We start from the raw sequence: 16644 nt of genomic DNA, 5'->3' as shown, positions 1-16644 counted from the left end.
AAGCAATTTATACATTCAATGAGATGCCAATCAAAATACCAAAGAGATTCTTCTCAGATCAGGAAAAAATGATGCTGAAATTTATATGGAGGCAAAGGAGAACTCGAATAGCTAAAGCAATATTGTACAACAAAAACAAAGCTGGAGACATAACAATACCAGATTTCAGGACATACTGCAAGGCAGTGGTAATCGAACCAGCATGGCATTGGTACAGAAACAAATGGATAGACCCATAGAATAGAATAGAAACACCAGAAATCAATTCAAACATCTACAGCCAACTTATATTTGATCAAGGATCTAAAACCAATTCCTAGAGCAAGGACAGTCTATCCAACAAATGGTGCTGGGAAAACTGGATCTCCACATGCAGAAGCATGAAGCAAGACCCCTACCTTACACCTTACACAAAAATCCACTCGACATGGATTAAAGATCTAAATCTATGACCCAACACCATCAAATTATTAGAGAACATTGCAGAAACCCTGCAAGATACTGGCACAGGCAAAGACTTCTTGGAAAAGACCCCAGAGACACAGGCAGTCAAAGCCAAAATTAACAATTGGGATTGCATCAAATTGAGAAGTTACTGTACTTCAAAAGATACAGTCAGGAAAGTGAAGAGACAACTGACAGAATGGGAAAAATATTTGCAAACTATGTAATATATAAAGGATTAATAACCAGAATCTACAGAGAGATCAAGAAACTCCACAACAACAAAACAAACAACCCACTTAACAGATGGGCCAAGGACCTCCATAGACATTTTTCAAAAGAGGAAATCCAAATGGCCAGCAGACACATGAAAAAATGTTCAAGATCACTAGCAATCAGGGAAATGCAAATCAAAACCACAATGAGGTTTCACCTCACCCCAGTTAGAATGGCTCACATACAGAAATCTACCAACAACAGATGCTGGAGAGGATGTGGGGAAAAAGGGACACTAACCCACTGTTGGTGGGAATGCAAATTGGTTAAGCCACTATGGAAGTCAGTCTGGAGATTCCTCAGAAACCTGAAGATAACCCTACCATACAACCCAGCCATCCCACTCCTTGGAATTTACCCAAAGGAAATTAAATTGGCAAACAAAAAAAGCTGTCTGCACCTTAATGTTTATTGCAGCTCAATTCACAATAGCTAAGACCTGGAATCAACCCAAATGCCCATCAACAGTAGACTGGATAAAGAAATTATGGGACATCTACTCTGCAAAATACTATACAGCAGTCAAAAACAATGAAACCCGGTCATTTGCAACAAGATGGAGGAATTTGGAAAACATCATGCTGAGTGAATTAAGCCAGTCCCAAAGGGACAAATATCATGTGTTCTCCCTGATCGGTGACAACTAACCAAGCACCAAAAAGGAAATCTGTTGAAGTGAAATGGACACTATGAGAAACAGTGACTTGATCAGCCCTTGCCCTGACTGTTGATGATCAACTTAATACTTTATCGTTTTTAGTATTTTTTTGTTTGTTCTACTTAATACTATTGGTAGCACTCTGTAATTAACACACAATTATTCTTAGGTGTTTAAATTTCACTGAAAAGTTATCTCTGTTAAATATAAGAGTGGGAATAAGAGAGGGAGGAGATGTACAATTTGGGACATGCTCAATCGGACTTACCCCAAATGGTAGAGTTAGAAACATGCCAGGGGATTCCAATTCAATCCAATCAAGGTGGCATGTACCAATGCCATCTCACAAGTCAATGTGATCAGTTTCAGTTCACAATTGATCATAATGATAGGACTAAGAGTCAAAGGGATCACACAAACAAGACTAGTGTCTGCTAATATTAACTGATAGAATTAAAATGGAGAGAACGATCGAACATGGGAAGCGGGATACACAGCAGACTCGTAAAAGGGCAGATGTCCTAAACAGCACTCTGGCCTCAGAATCAGCCCTTAAGGCATGCGGATCTGGCTAAAGAGCCCATGAGAGCATTTCAGGCATGGAAAACCAAGACATTTTGGACAAAAAAAAAACACATAAATGAAAGATCTCTGGAAGTGAAATCCCAGTGGAAAGAACAGGCCATCAAAGAAGGAGGTACCTTTCTCTGAATGGAGGAGAGAACTTCCACTTTGACTATGACCTTGTCAAAATAAGATCGGAGTCAGTGAACTCAAAAGGCTTCCCTAGCCTTGGCAACTCATGACTAGAGCCTAGGGTGATTACTGATGCCATAAACAAGAGTGTCAATTTGTTAAGTCAACAACAGGAGTCACTGTGCACTTACTCCTCATGTAGGATCTCTGTCCTTAATGTGTTGTGCAATGTGAATTAATGCTATAACTAGTACTGAAACAGTACTTTACACTTTGTGTTTTTGTGTGGGTGAAAACTGTTGAAATCTTTACTTAATATATACTAAATTGATCTTCTGTATATAAAGATAATTGAAAATGAATCTTGATGTGAATGGAATGGGAGAGGGAGCGGGTGAGGGGAAGGAAGTTATGGCAGGGGAAAAGCCATTGTAATCCATAAACTGTACTTTGGAAATTTATTAAATAAAAGTTAAAAAAGAAAAAATTCTTACATTTGAAGTTTCTTAAGATATGTTCTGGTCAATCTCAATTATACATCTTATTAGATGAACTTTAACATTTTCCTCTTCTATTTCCATTCATAGAAAAACTTCTACTCATCTCTTGGTTCCTTTGGTCTGAATCAAATGATAGACACATCCCCACTAGTTCTTCTTGTGCACTTATTGACAAGCTACTTTTTCACGTCTAATTACAGCAATATTGTACTTCATTCATGGGATTATGAGGTTAGTAGAAAAAGTTAATGCTGCATAAATGGTGTACCTGGATTGAATAATGTAAGTATCTGACAAAGTTTTATATGATATATTTATTTAAAAATAGAAAGATGATGACACAATTAAATAGTCCCACAAGCAATTGACCAATTAGAATCAGTTTTGTTTACTGTTTTAATAGTTCTACTTTCTGTCCACAGAGACAGAAATTATAGGCATTTTTTTCATCAACTAAAAGATGGTCAAGAAATATTAAATGAAGAAATGAAGCCGGCGCCACGGCTCAATAAGCTAATCCTCCACCTAGCGGCACCGGCACACCGGGTTCTAGTCCTGGTCGGGGCGCCGGATTCTTTCCCGGTTGCCCCTCTTCCAGGCCAGCTCTCTGCTGTGGCCTGGGAAGGCAGTGGAGGATGGCCCACGTGCTTGGGCCCTGAACCCCATGGGAGACCAGGAGAAGCACCTGGCTCCTGCCTTCGGATCAGCGCGGTGCGCCGGCCACAGCACGCCAGCCGTGGCGGCCATTGGAGGGTGAACCAACGGCAAAAGGAAGACCTTTCTCTCTGTCTCTCTCTCTCTCTCACTATCCACTCTGCCTGTCAAAAAAAAAAAAAGAAATGAAAGGTTATCAAATACAGGTATATCTGTATTTTTTGGCTTATTCAATAGTTTTGCTCATGAATTAGATATGGATGAATAAAGCTTAAATGGACATGACATTCTTAAAATGTGAAAATGGTCAGTGGAAAAAGCCTTCAAATATACAGCATGGAGCATACTTGACTTAAGAGTTTCATATGTGGAATGAGACTTAGGGAGGTTGGAAGGGCACCAAAGAAACCTTGGCTGATTTCACACGTTGGCAGAATTTCTGACAAACTTCAGCCAGAAACCTCTCCCACTGCAATGCCCTTTTGAGAATCATAGGAAGGATTTACTGAAACCAACAAACAGTTTTCATGGGAGCAGTACCAGCGGCTTTTCAAATCTACTTTATATTTAGTGAACAACGAAGACAACAGTATTTTATGTGTGTGTATGTGTGTGTGTGTTTGTTTAAAAGCAAATCACATTCATTATCATTTGTTGAGTTCATGACATGAGCTCCTTAAAGACACAAACTGTCTTGAGCTTTTGTATTTGCATTCTGTTGCTGAACAGAACACAACACAGATAGCTCAATATAAGATGATAGAGATGATAGACAGCTATATATATATACAGATATATAGATAACATAGATGAAACACTATAGATATTCTGCTACAAAGAATTGTTAGAATGAAATAGTTGGATAATTCTTAGGACTTGTAATGACACCCATGAAAAGACAGAATGATTTTATCCTAGACTTTGGTAGGCCCTGTGTGTGTCCTCACCAGAATTTTGAGATATCTCTATCCCCCAGACATTGTGAAAAGGAATAACCTTCTTGCAGAAGAAAACAGAGTTCTTGCCTCAGACATCAGAATGACTCAGAGGAAAGTGAGAGTGATTAATAAAAATGTTATCAAGCTAGAAGACTACTATTTAAATTAAAGCAAGCCTAGAAGATACATAGTTTAGAGAAAGCAACTGTTTTCTTTTTCCAACTAATCATTTTCTTATCTCTTTTAACTTCCTGACCATCTCTAAATAAAATATCATATGCTGGCATGTTGTCTCACAACCTTCTAAATCCTCCGAAAGTGGGATTACAGTGATCCAGAAGGAGGAAGATGAAGGTAAAAGGCACACATTGTGCCAAGTGTGTTACATGAAATGATAGAGTGGCCATAAGCTCACAGCTGAGCACAAAACAAAAGGTAACAAATCCTGGCAAGGATGTGGAGAAAAGAGAATTGTTGCACACTATTGGTTGGAATGCAAATTAGTATAGACAATGTGGCAAATACTATGGAAATTTCTCAAAAAACTAAAACTACCATGTAATGCAGCAATTCCACTACCAGATATATATCCAAGTAAAATTAAATCAGTCTTTCAAAGAGACATTTTCATTCCCATGTTTCTTTTTAATTAGTTAATTAATTTGTGAGGCATGCACAGAGAGAGAGACAGAGAGAGAAAGAGAGACAGAGAGAGACACACAAAGAGACAGATACAGAGATCTCATGCCCTGGTCCCATATTTAAATCATCATTGCACCTCCCCAGTTCTCCACTAGAAGGAAGCTGAAGTCAGGAGCCAGACATGGATAACAAATTTAGGTACTCCTATATGAATTGTGGGCATCATAATTGATATCTTAACTGCTAGGTTAACTGCCTACCCCCTGTATTCCCATGTTTTTGGCAGCACTACTCTCAATAGTGAAAAAAAATGGAAATAATCTATTAATTGAAGAATGAATAAAGAAAATGTTGCACATACACACAATGAAATACTATTTAGCCGTGCAAATATTAAATTTTGTCATTTGAAGCTACATGGATGGAACTGGAGTTCATTATGTTAAGTGAAATAGTCAAGCAAATAAACATAATACCTTTTGATTCCACTCATATGTGAAATCATATGTGAAATCTTAAAAAGCTAATCTCATGGAAGTTAAAAATGTGATGGTGGTTCTGGGGCTGGTGAGAGTGGAGGGAAAGGAGGGAATGTGGAAAGGTTATTTAATGGATACTAAGTTACAGTGTTCTGTTGCACAGTAGGGTGCCTATAAATAATACAAACTGTATATTTCTCTTTAAAAACTTAGAAGAAAGATTTTGAATGCTTTCACCATAGAGTAATAATATTTGAGGAAATAGATATATTTATCCTGACCCAACATTACACAATGTACACATGTTTGAAAACATGTAACCCCATAAATAGGTCTAACATTTATGTCATTCAAGAATAAAAAAAATTTAAAAGGCAAAGAATAGGAGGTCCAAGGATGAATTTTGAAATGATTTACAGACAATGGCTGAGGGATACAGTAGTATTTATATTTAAAATGGAGTGTACGACGTGAAAGAATAAGCATAGAGGAAGTATGAGAAAAGAGAGCAAAAGAAAATTAACTCAAAGACAACCCTATAAAAGCCATCAATGGTTATTTAGAGACACATTAGACATTATTCAATGGATATTTAAACTGCAAACAGAATACCTTTATTACTGGTTTGATCCTGGTTGTTTATCTCCAAAAACAAATAAATGGAATGGAGTCAATACTGCATTAGGATTACTAGACTGTCTTTGATTTCATTTTTTTATTTGAAAGACATTTAAATAACAGGTTCTTAATTAGTACTCCCTGAGCCTTCAAAACATTTTAACATAGAAAATACTAAATCATGGACAGGTAAGGTTATAATAGGCTTGGAAGATAGCTAGTGGAATATTCTATAATTGTTGTATTCAAACAAGAAAGGAGAGATAAGATCAGTAGAACAGGGAAGACCCAGGGACAGTATGAGTGTCCAAGAGAGGTGGTTACTCTGGAAATTCCCAGATAGTGTTGAGTTTCATAGTGTAAAGCAGAGGCTCAAAAGAAAAGAGAAAATGACATAAATGATATAATGTAATATGTACTATTTTGTGTCTGGCTCTGTCAGCATGCTTCTGAGATTAATTCATATTGTGTATATAGTTAGTAACAATACAAAAAAATTGTTCATTCTGCTTTTGATGAACTTTTGGGTTGTTTACAGGTTGGGACTATTATAAATGATGCTTTTCTGATTTATATTTGGATGAATATGATCATTCATTTCTATTGGTTATGTAGTTAGGAGTGAAATTGCTAGCATACAAGATATTCATACTAATACTTGCAGATTTAGTAGATAATGTCAAGTATTTTGTTGTAACTGTTTCTGCTAATATTCCCACCATCAACGTATAATATTAAATGTTACAATAATCTCAATAGCAGTTAGAGTTTGTTGTTCAATTTTAGCCATTATTGTGGATGTATAAAACTCATATTGTGGGTTTAATGTGAATTTATGATGAATACATTTTTGAGTATCATTTCATATGCTTATTGGTCATTTCTGTATTTTTGTGAAGCATCTAGTCAAATATTTTGCTCATTTTTAATTAGGCTGCTTTCTTATTGATTTTTGAGAGTTTTTCATATATTCTCTTTTTTTGACAGGCAGAGTGGACAGTGAGAGAGAGAGAGAGAGACAGAGAGAAAGGTCTTCCTTTTGCCGTTGGTTCACGCTCCAATGGCCGCTGCCGCCAGCATGCTGCGGCCGGTGCACCGCACTGATCTGAAGGCAGGAGCCAGGTGCTTCTCCTGGTCTCCCATGGGGTGCAGGACCCAAGCACTTGGGCCATCCTCCACTGCACTCGCAGGCCACAGCAGAGAGCTGGCCTGGAAGAGGAGCAACCGAGACAGAATCTGGCGCCCCGACCGGGACTAGAACCCAGTGTGCCGGCACCGCAGGCAGAGGATTAGCTTACTGAGCCGCGGCACTGGCTGAGTTTTTCATATATTCTTGACACACATCCTTTATATATGTATTATAATCATGTTCCCCTACTCTGTGGCCCGCCTTTCCCATCTCTTGATGAAGAGAATTATGACACGCATCCATTACCATCACCACCACCATCTCTCCAACAGACAACCTTGTTTTCTACTCCACAGCCATAAAAAGTCACCAGATAAGAGTTATTCATTGTCTTGGCAATAATCTTGTCCTTCCTACCTGTATTCCTATTTTGATCCCTGATTCAATGCTTATTATGATAAAGCAGTTGTCTTTCCTTCTAAATAAGGCCAATTTCAGAAACAGTCAGGAGAGTGAAGAGACAACTGACAGAATGGGAAAAAATATTTGCAAACTATGCAACAGATAAAGGATTAATAACCAGAATCTACAGAGAGATCAAGAAACTCCACAACAACAAAACAAACAACCCACTTAACAGATGGGCCAAGGACCTCCATAGACATTTTTCAAAAGAGGAAATCCAAATGGCCAGCAGACACATGAAAAAATGTTCAAGATCACTAGCAATCAGGGAAATGCAAATCAAAACCACAATGAGGTTTCACCTCACCCCAGTTAGAATGGCTCACATACAGAAATCTACCAACAACAGATGCTGGAGAGGATGTGGGGAAAAAGGGACACTAACCCACTGTTGGTGGGAATGCAAATTGGTTAAGCCACTATGGAAGTCAGTCTGGAGATTCCTCAGAAACCTGAAGATAACCCTACCATACAACCCAGCCATCCCACTCCTTGGAATTTACCCAAAGGAAATTAAATTGGCAAACAAAAAAAGCTGTCTGCACCTTAATGTTTATTGCAGCTCAATTCACAATAGCTAAGACCTGGAACCAACCCAAATGCCCATCAACAGTAGACTGGATAAAGAAATCATGGGACATGTACTCTATAGAATACTATAAGCAGTCAAAAACAATGAAATCCAGTCATCTGCAACAAGATGGAGGAATTTGGAAAACATCATGCTGAGTGAATTGAGCCAGTCCCAAAGGGACAAATATCATATGTTCTCCCTGATCGGAGACTACTAACTGAGCACCAAGGGGGAAACTTGTTGAAGTGAAATGGACACTATGAGAAACAGTGACTTGATCAGCTCTTGTCCTGACGGTTGATGTACAATGTAATACTTTATCCATTTTAGTATTTTTTGTTCTAGTATCATTGATTGAACTCTGTAATTAATACACAATTATTCTTAGGTGTTTAAATTTTAACTGAAAAGTGATCCCTGTTAGGAATTTGGAAAACATTATGTTGAGTGAAATAAGCCAATCCCAAAGGGACAAATACCACTTGTTCTCCTTGATAGGTGACAACTAACTGAGCACCAAAAAGGAAACCTGTTAAAGTGAAATGAACACTATGAGAAATGGTGATTTGATCAGCCCTCACCCTGACTGTTGATGAGCAACTTGATATGTTATCCCTCTTAGTATTTTTTTTGTTTGTTCTACTTAATACTTTTGGTTGAATACTGTAATCAATACACAATTCTTCTTAAGCGCTGAATCTTAACTGAAAAGTGATCACTGTTAAATATAAGAGTGGGAATAAGAGAGGGAAGAGATGTGCAATTCGGAACATGTTCAAGCTGACTTACCTCAAACGGTAGAGTTAGAAACATACCAGGGGATTCGAATTCAATCCCATCAAGGTGGCATGTACCAATGCCATCTCACTAGTCCCAGTGATCAATTTCTGTTCACAATTGATCATAATGATAGGTTTAAGAGTCATAGGGATCACATAAACAAAACTAGTGTCTGCTAATACTAAGTGATAGAATAAAAAAGGGAGAGAATGATCCAACATGGGAAGTGAGATACACAGCAGACTCGTAAAAGGGCAGATGTCCTAAATAGCACTCTGGCCTCAGAATCAGCCCTTAAGGCATGCGGATCTGGCTGAAAAGCCCATGAGACTATTTCAGGCATGGAAAGCCAAAACACTCTGGGAAAAAAAAAAAACCTATATGAAAGATCTCTGCGAGTAAGATCCCAGTGGAAAGAATGGGTCATCAAAGAAGGAGGTACCTTTCTCTGAAGGGAGGAGAGAACTTCCACTTTGACCATGGCCTTGTCTAAATATGATCAGAGTCAGTGAACACAGGGAGCTTCAAAAGCCTTGGCAGCTCATGACAAGAGCCTAGGGTGATTACTGATGCCATAAACAAGAGTGTCAAATTGTTAAGTGAACCACAGGAGTCACTGTGCACTTACTCCTCATGTAGGATCTTTGTCCTTAGTGTGCTGTACATTGAGATTTAATGCTATAACTAGTACTCAAACAGTATTTTTCACTTTATGTTTCTGTGTGGGAGCAAACTGTTGAAATCTTTACTTAATGTATGCTAAACTGATCTTCTGTATATAAAGAGAAATGAAAATGAATCTTGATGTGAATGGAAGGGGAGAGGGATTGGGAAAGGGGAGGGTTGCGGGTGGGAAGCCATTGTAATCCATAAGCTGTACTTTGGAAATTTATATTCATTAAATAAAAGTTTGAAAAAAAATAAGGCCAATTTCCTCCTCTGTGCTTTCAATCCTATTCAATCTTACCATTTTGTGGAACCAGACATTATCAATTTTCCCCTATTTTCCCTGTATCTTCAAACTCTTTCTTGAGTGGGATCTTTCTCATCAGTATTTAAGCATTTCCACTTCTTATTTTAGAAAAAAAACAGAATAACACCTCTTTGATTTGCTGTCCCTCTAGTCTACTATCTCTCCCCACCCAATTAACAGCCAATTTTTATCAAAACAATTGTCATTACTTTATTTTCTCTATTTTCTCTATACTTTCCATTACTCCTATTCACTCCTTAACTCTCTCCAATCTGATTTCCACAGAATCTCTCTACCAAAAAATCATGAGTGACTTCAGTATCATTAAATACACCTGACGTTTATAAGGCCTTATTTTGTTTTCTCTCTCAGTGGCAGTTCATATCCTTGACCACTACATGCGACACTCTATCTATAATTATAGGATACCATACTCTTTGGGTTTCCCTTATGTTTCTGTTGCAGTTTTCTCTCAGTATCCTTTGCTGGTTCCTTGGCTTCCACCAAGCCATCTAATGTTGGACTTCTTCTATGACTTATTCCAGGCTCCCTCTCAAACTTCAAATAAGGCCCTAATTAATATCAGTCACTCCCCAGCTTTTATCCGACCATATTTCAAAGACTTCCATGCCTACATTTCCATCTCAATCTCCTGTCCTAAACTTTAAACATGTGTATTTTCAAAATAGGCTCATCATCTCTACGCCACATATTCAATACAAAGATAGTTTACCTATATCATTATTGTTATTAGCAATATTGGCAAATGATCAATACTTAAGTCAAAAATTTGGGAATCATCTGTGATTCCTTACCATGCTGTATTAATAATACCATCTAAATATTACAAAAGTCTCTTTACTTCTGTGGAACTCTACTGTTTTCTATTTTTAAAGATTTATTTAAAAGGCAGTTACAGCCACAACAGTCATGGTGGGCTAGGAAGAAGATATGATGGGTGCTGCACATGCACTCAGGCTTCTGGCTGCATATGTTCAGCTGTCCAAAGGCTCTCCAAACCCTGGATATATCATTGTATAAGCATGTACAAATAATTAATAGCTATCTTATACCACTCACTAAAAATATTGTCTCAGCCTCCTTCTTTAGCATTCCTTCTTCCTGGGTATGTGGCAACATCCTTTCTGAAACAAGAATCTTATTATTTATTGTTAGACAAGGTAATTCAAGGAATTCTTTTAAGGCCAAGATGGAAATATAGTGGATGACTAGAGTATACATTTACTTTATTTTGCCTGCCTGGAGGAAGAGAATAATCTATCATCTGTGGCCTGATTTGAGGAGAAAAGGGAGAAGCTTAAAGGAGAATATATAGGATTACATCACACTAAAAGCTGTGACACTGCAAAGTAAACACTCAACAAAGTGAAGAGGCTATCAATAGAATGGAAGAAAATATTTGCAGCCTATGCAACTGATAAAGGATTAATATCCAGAATCTATAAAGAGCTCAAAAAACTCAACAACAACAAGACAAGCAATCCAGTCAGCAAATGGACAAAGGACATGAACAGCAATTTTCAAAAGAGAAAATTTAAATGGCCAACAGACAGATGAAAAAATGCTCAAGATAACTAGCCATCAAGGAAATGCAAATCAAAACCACAATGAAGTTTCAACTCACCCCAGTCAGAATGGCTCTCATACAGAAATCAAAAAACAATAAATGCTAACAAAGATGTGGGTGAAAAGTACACTAATCCATTATTGGTGGGAATGTAAATTAGGACAACCACTATGGAAGACAGTATAGAGGTTCCTCAGAGATCAGAAAATAAAGAAAACAAAGGAATATAAATTGGAAAGGAGGAAGTCTAACTATTCCTATTGGCAGATGACATGACTTCTATATATAGGGGAACAAAAACTCCACTAAGAGACTACTGGAACTCATAAAAGAGTTTGTGAAATTGCAGGATATAAAATTAGCACACAAAAATCAATAGCATTTGTATACACAGACAATGCCACAGCTGTGAAAGAACTTCTAATATTAATCCCATTCACAAAAGCTATACAATATTAAATACCTTGGGATATATTTAACCAAGGAAGTCAAAGGTCTCTATGATGAAAATTACAAAACATTAAATAAATAGAAGACACAAAAAATGGAAAAATCTTCCATGTTTCTGGATTGAAAGAATTAATATCATCAAAATGCCCATATTACCAAAAGCAATTTACAGATTTAATGTGGTCCCAATCAAAATACCAACGATGCCAGATTCTGCCCCGGTTGCTCCTCTTCCAGTCCAGTTCTCTGCTGTGGCCCAGGAAGGCAGTGGAGGATGGCCCAGGTCCTTGTGCCCTGCACCAGCATGGGAGACCAGGAGAAGCACCTGGCTCCTGGCTTCGGATCGGCGCAGCGCACTGGCTGCAATGCACCAGCCATTGCAGCCACTTGGGGGGTAAACCAACGGAAAAAGGAAGATCTGTCTCTCTCTCTCACACTGTCTAACTCCACCTGTCAAAAAAAATGCTAAATTCATATGGAAACACAAGAGACCCTGAATAGATAAAGCAATCTTTAAACAACAAAAACAAAGATGGGTGCATCACAATACCAGGTTTCAAGACATATTATAGGGCAGTTATTATCAAAACAGCTTGGTACTTGCAAAAAAAGTATACATGTAAACCAATGGAACAGAACAGAAATTCCATAAATCAATCCACACACCTACAAACAACTTATCTTTAAAAAAGCAGCTAAAATCAATCCCTGGAGAAAGGACAGTCTCTTCACAAATGGTGCTGGGGAAACTGGATCTTCACATGCAGAAGTATGAAACAAGACCCCCCCACCTTACACCTTACACAAAAATCCACTCAACATGGATCAAGGACCTAAATTTACAACCTGATACCATCAGATTACTAGAGAACATTGGGTAAACTCTGCAAGACATTGGCAATAAGCAAAGAATTCTTGGAAAAGACCCCAGAAGCCGAGGCAATCAAAGCAAAAATAGACTAATGGGATTACATCAAGCTAAGAAGCTTCTGCACTGCAAAGGAAACACTTAGCAAAGTTAAGAGACAACTGACAGAATGGGTGAAAATACTTGCAAACTACCCAACTGATAACAATTAATATTCAGAATCTATAAAGAGCTCAAGAAACTCAGCAGCAACAACACAAACAATGCAGTTAACAAATGGGCAATGGGCTTGAACAGGCATTTTTCAAGAGGAAATTTAATTGGTCAACAGACATATGAAAATATGCTCAGGATCACTAGCCATCAGGGAAACGCAAATTAAAACCACAGTGAGGTTTCACCTCATCTCAGTTAAATTGCTCTCATACAGAAATCAAAAAACAATCAATTCTGGCAAGGATGTGGGGGAAAAGGTACTGATGCAGTAATTGTGGAAGACACTATGGAGATATCTCATAAATCTGAATATAGATATACCATATGACCTAGAAGTCCCACTCCTGAGAATTTACCCAAACAAAATGAAATCAGCATAAGAAAGAGTGCTTTACATCCCCATATTTATTGTAGCACAGTTCACAACAGATAAGATATGGAATCAACCCAGATGTGGATCAACTGATGATTGGATAAAGAAATTACAGGCCAGCACCATGGCTCAATAGGCTAATCCTCTGCCTGCAGCGCCAGTACACCAGGTTCTAGTCCCGGTCAGGGTGCTGGATTCTGTCCCGGTTGCCCCTCTTCCAGGCCAGCTCTCTGCTGTGGCCCAGGAGTGCAGTGGAGGATGGCCCAAGTGCTTGGGCCCTGCACCCCATGGGAGACCAGGAGAAGCACCTGGCTCCTGCCTTCGGATCGGCGTGGTGTGCCGGCCGCAGCGCACCAGCCACAGCGGCCATTGGAGGGTGAACCAACGGTAAAGGAAGACCTTTCTCCCTGTCTCTCTCTCTCTCACTGTCCACTCTGCCTGTCCAAAAAAAATTACAGTATATATAACTATGGAATACTATTCATGGATAAAAGAAAAATGAAATCTTGTCTTTTGCAACAAAATGGATGCAACTGGAGAGCATTGTATTTAGTGAAATAAGCCAGTCCCCAAAAGACAGATACCATGTGATTTCTCTGATCTTTAGTAACTAATAGAGTATCTAAAATGTAATATATGGAAGTGAGATTGACATTTTCATATTTGATGATTGTTTAAAGCTCTTGTCTATACTATTGAGAAACAGTGGGTTTTTTTTCTTCATACTATTTGTTGAACTCTTTACTTAGTGTAGGTTTAAACTTACAATCATTAAGTAAACTGAAAATAGATTTTTGTAAAAATTAAGAGTGAGAATTATGAGTGAGAACAGGAGAAGGAGGAGGAAGAAGGGTGGGAATGTGGGTAGGAGGGAGGTTAGGATTGGAGGAATCACTATGTTCCTAAATTTGTATATGAAATACATGAAATTTGTATATCTTAAATATTTTTTTAAAAAAGATCTACCATTAGATCCAGTTATCCTACTTCCTGGGAAGTTACCCAAATGAAATGAAATCAGCAAATGAAAGGCCTATTTGTACCCCCTTGTTTATACCAGTTCAATTCACAATTACTAAGATATGGAATCAACCCAGATGCCCATCAGCTGATAACTGGATAAAGATAATGGTGTATATACACTCTGGAATATTACTCAGCTGTAAAAAAGAATGATAACCTTCTTTTGCAACAAAGCGGATGCAACTGGAAACCATTATGCTTAGTGAAATAAGCAAGTCTCAAAAAGATAAATATATATTTTCTCTGATATATGGCACTTAATATATAATAAAAATGTATAGGAATGAATGGTCATTTGGGGATATGATTGTCATTTTTATCTCTTGTTTATACTCTCGTGGTACTGTGACCTTCCTACTGTTTACTCATTGAATATAATGGTTAGTGTTATTAAGCCTGTGAATTAAGCCTGTGATAATAGAGTGCATTAAAATTATATGTTTGCCTTCTGATACAGCTCTCTGCTTCAGCCTGTGAAGCAGTAGAGGATGGTCCAAGTGCTTGGGCCCCTGAAACCACGTGGGAGACCCGAAGGAAGCTCCTGGCTCCTGGCTTCAGATCAGCCCAGCTCCAGCCATTGCAACTATTTGGGGAATGAACCAGAGGATGCAAGATCTCTCTCTCTCTTTTGGCCTCTGCCTCTGCCTCTCTGTAACTTTGCCTTTCAAATGAATAAATAAATCTTAAAAAATCATAAAGCACTTGAGAAAATTATGTGTTTCCACAAACTGATGAGGAGAGGGGAGGGAGGGAGGGAAGGAGCGGTATTGGGCAGAGCCAGGGAGTGAGGGAAGTGTAGTTGTCTTCTTTGAACTGTACCTATGGAATGCATAAAATATGTTCTCTTTGTATTAATTTTAAAAAGGGAGAATAGATATACATATATAGAGAGATTTTGCTTTCTGGGGCCCAAAGCACCCCAACTTTATAACAAAAATCTCCACCTTCATTGCTGTAAAGTTGTTCTGAAGCTGCTTTAGGAATCAAGGAAAATGGCCACAAGCTTCAACCTTATTGTTCTGGACATTTAGGAAATAATAAGGGCTTTGTGAGTCATGAGCCAGGAACTATAGACAAGCATTCTGACTAGGTAGATATTTGACGATATTAAGGAAATATTGTTTGTTGGGATAATGTTATTATGGATATGTCAAATAAAAGACTCTTTATATTTTTTTTAAACTTTTATTTAATGCATATAAATTTCCAAAGTACGACTTATGGATTACAATGGCTTTCCCCCCATACCGTCCCTCCCACCCACAACCCTCCCCTTTCCCACTCCCTCTCCCCTTCCATTCACATCAAGATTCATTTTCGATTATCTTAATATACAGAAGATCAGCTTAGTATACATTAAGTATGGATTTGAACAGTTTGCTCCCACACAGAAACATAAAGTGAAAAATAATAGATGATTTTTTTAAATGATGATGAAATCAGAGCAGACCTATTGTCATGTTTAATCCCAGTGAGAGTCAAGTTGGGAATTGATAATTTCTTTTTTTTCTTTTTTTTTTTTTACAGAGGATCAGTTTAGTATGCATTAAGTAAGGATTTCAAGAGTTTGCACCCCCATAGAAACACAAAGTGAAATATATTGTTTGAGTACTCGTTATAGCATTAAATCTCAATGTACAGCACATTAAGGACAGAGATCCTACATGAGGAGTAAGTGCACAGTGACTCCTGTTGTTGACTTTACCAATTGACACTCCTGTCTATGGCATCAGTAATCTCCCTATGCTCCAGTCATGAGTTTCCAAGGCTATGGAAGCCCTCTGAGTTCTCCGACTCTTATCTTGTTTAGACAAGGTCATAGTCAAAGTGGAGGTTCTCTCCTCCCTTCAGAGAAAGGTACCTCCTTCTTTGATGACCTGTTCTTTCCACTGGGATCTCACTCGCAGAGATCTTTTGCCAGAGTGTCTTGGCTTTCCATGCCTGAAATACTCTCATGAGCTTTTCAGCCAGCTCCGAATGCCTTTAGGGCTGATTCTGAGGCCAGAGTGCTATTTAGGACATCTGCCATTCTATGAGTCTGCTGAGTATCTCACTTCCCATGTTGGATCACTCTCCCCTTTATTTACTCCATCAGTTAGCGTTAGATTTTATTTATTTATTTTGGAGGTAGAGTTACAGACAGTGAGATGGAGAGACAGAGAAAAAGGTCTTCCTTCCGTTTGTTCACTCCCCAAAAGGCTACAATGGCCGGAGCTGTGCCAATCCGAAGCCAGGAGCCAGGTGCTTCTTCCTGGTCTCCCATACGGGTGCAGGGGCCCAAGTACTTGGGCCATCTTCTA

At 38.3% G+C, this 16644-nt stretch overlaps 1 protein-coding gene and 1 long non-coding RNA gene across 2 annotated transcripts in view; one reads left to right on the top strand and one right to left on the bottom strand.

Annotated features, from left to right (window-relative positions):
- The window catches only part of SPRY3 (sprouty RTK signaling antagonist 3), a 136065-nt gene that overhangs the window by 96781 nt on the left and 22640 nt on the right, over positions 1 to 16644 (bottom strand). The window lies entirely within an intron of this gene.
- Positions 2685 to 15548, top strand: LOC149119781 (uncharacterized). The gene is made up of 2 exons (XR_016228248.1): positions 2685 to 2805; positions 14802 to 15548. It is a non-coding gene; the product is annotated as an uncharacterized LOC149119781 (long non-coding RNA).

This window comes from Oryctolagus cuniculus, chromosome X (genome assembly GCF_051225735.1).
Source record: "Oryctolagus cuniculus isolate XC-2025 breed Fujian yellow rabbit chromosome X, ASM5122573v1, whole genome shotgun sequence".
Classification (NCBI taxonomy): domain Eukaryota; kingdom Metazoa; phylum Chordata; class Mammalia; order Lagomorpha; family Leporidae; genus Oryctolagus; species Oryctolagus cuniculus.
Note: the sequence above shows the minus strand (reverse complement) of the source record. Positions and strands in the feature narration are given on the sequence as shown.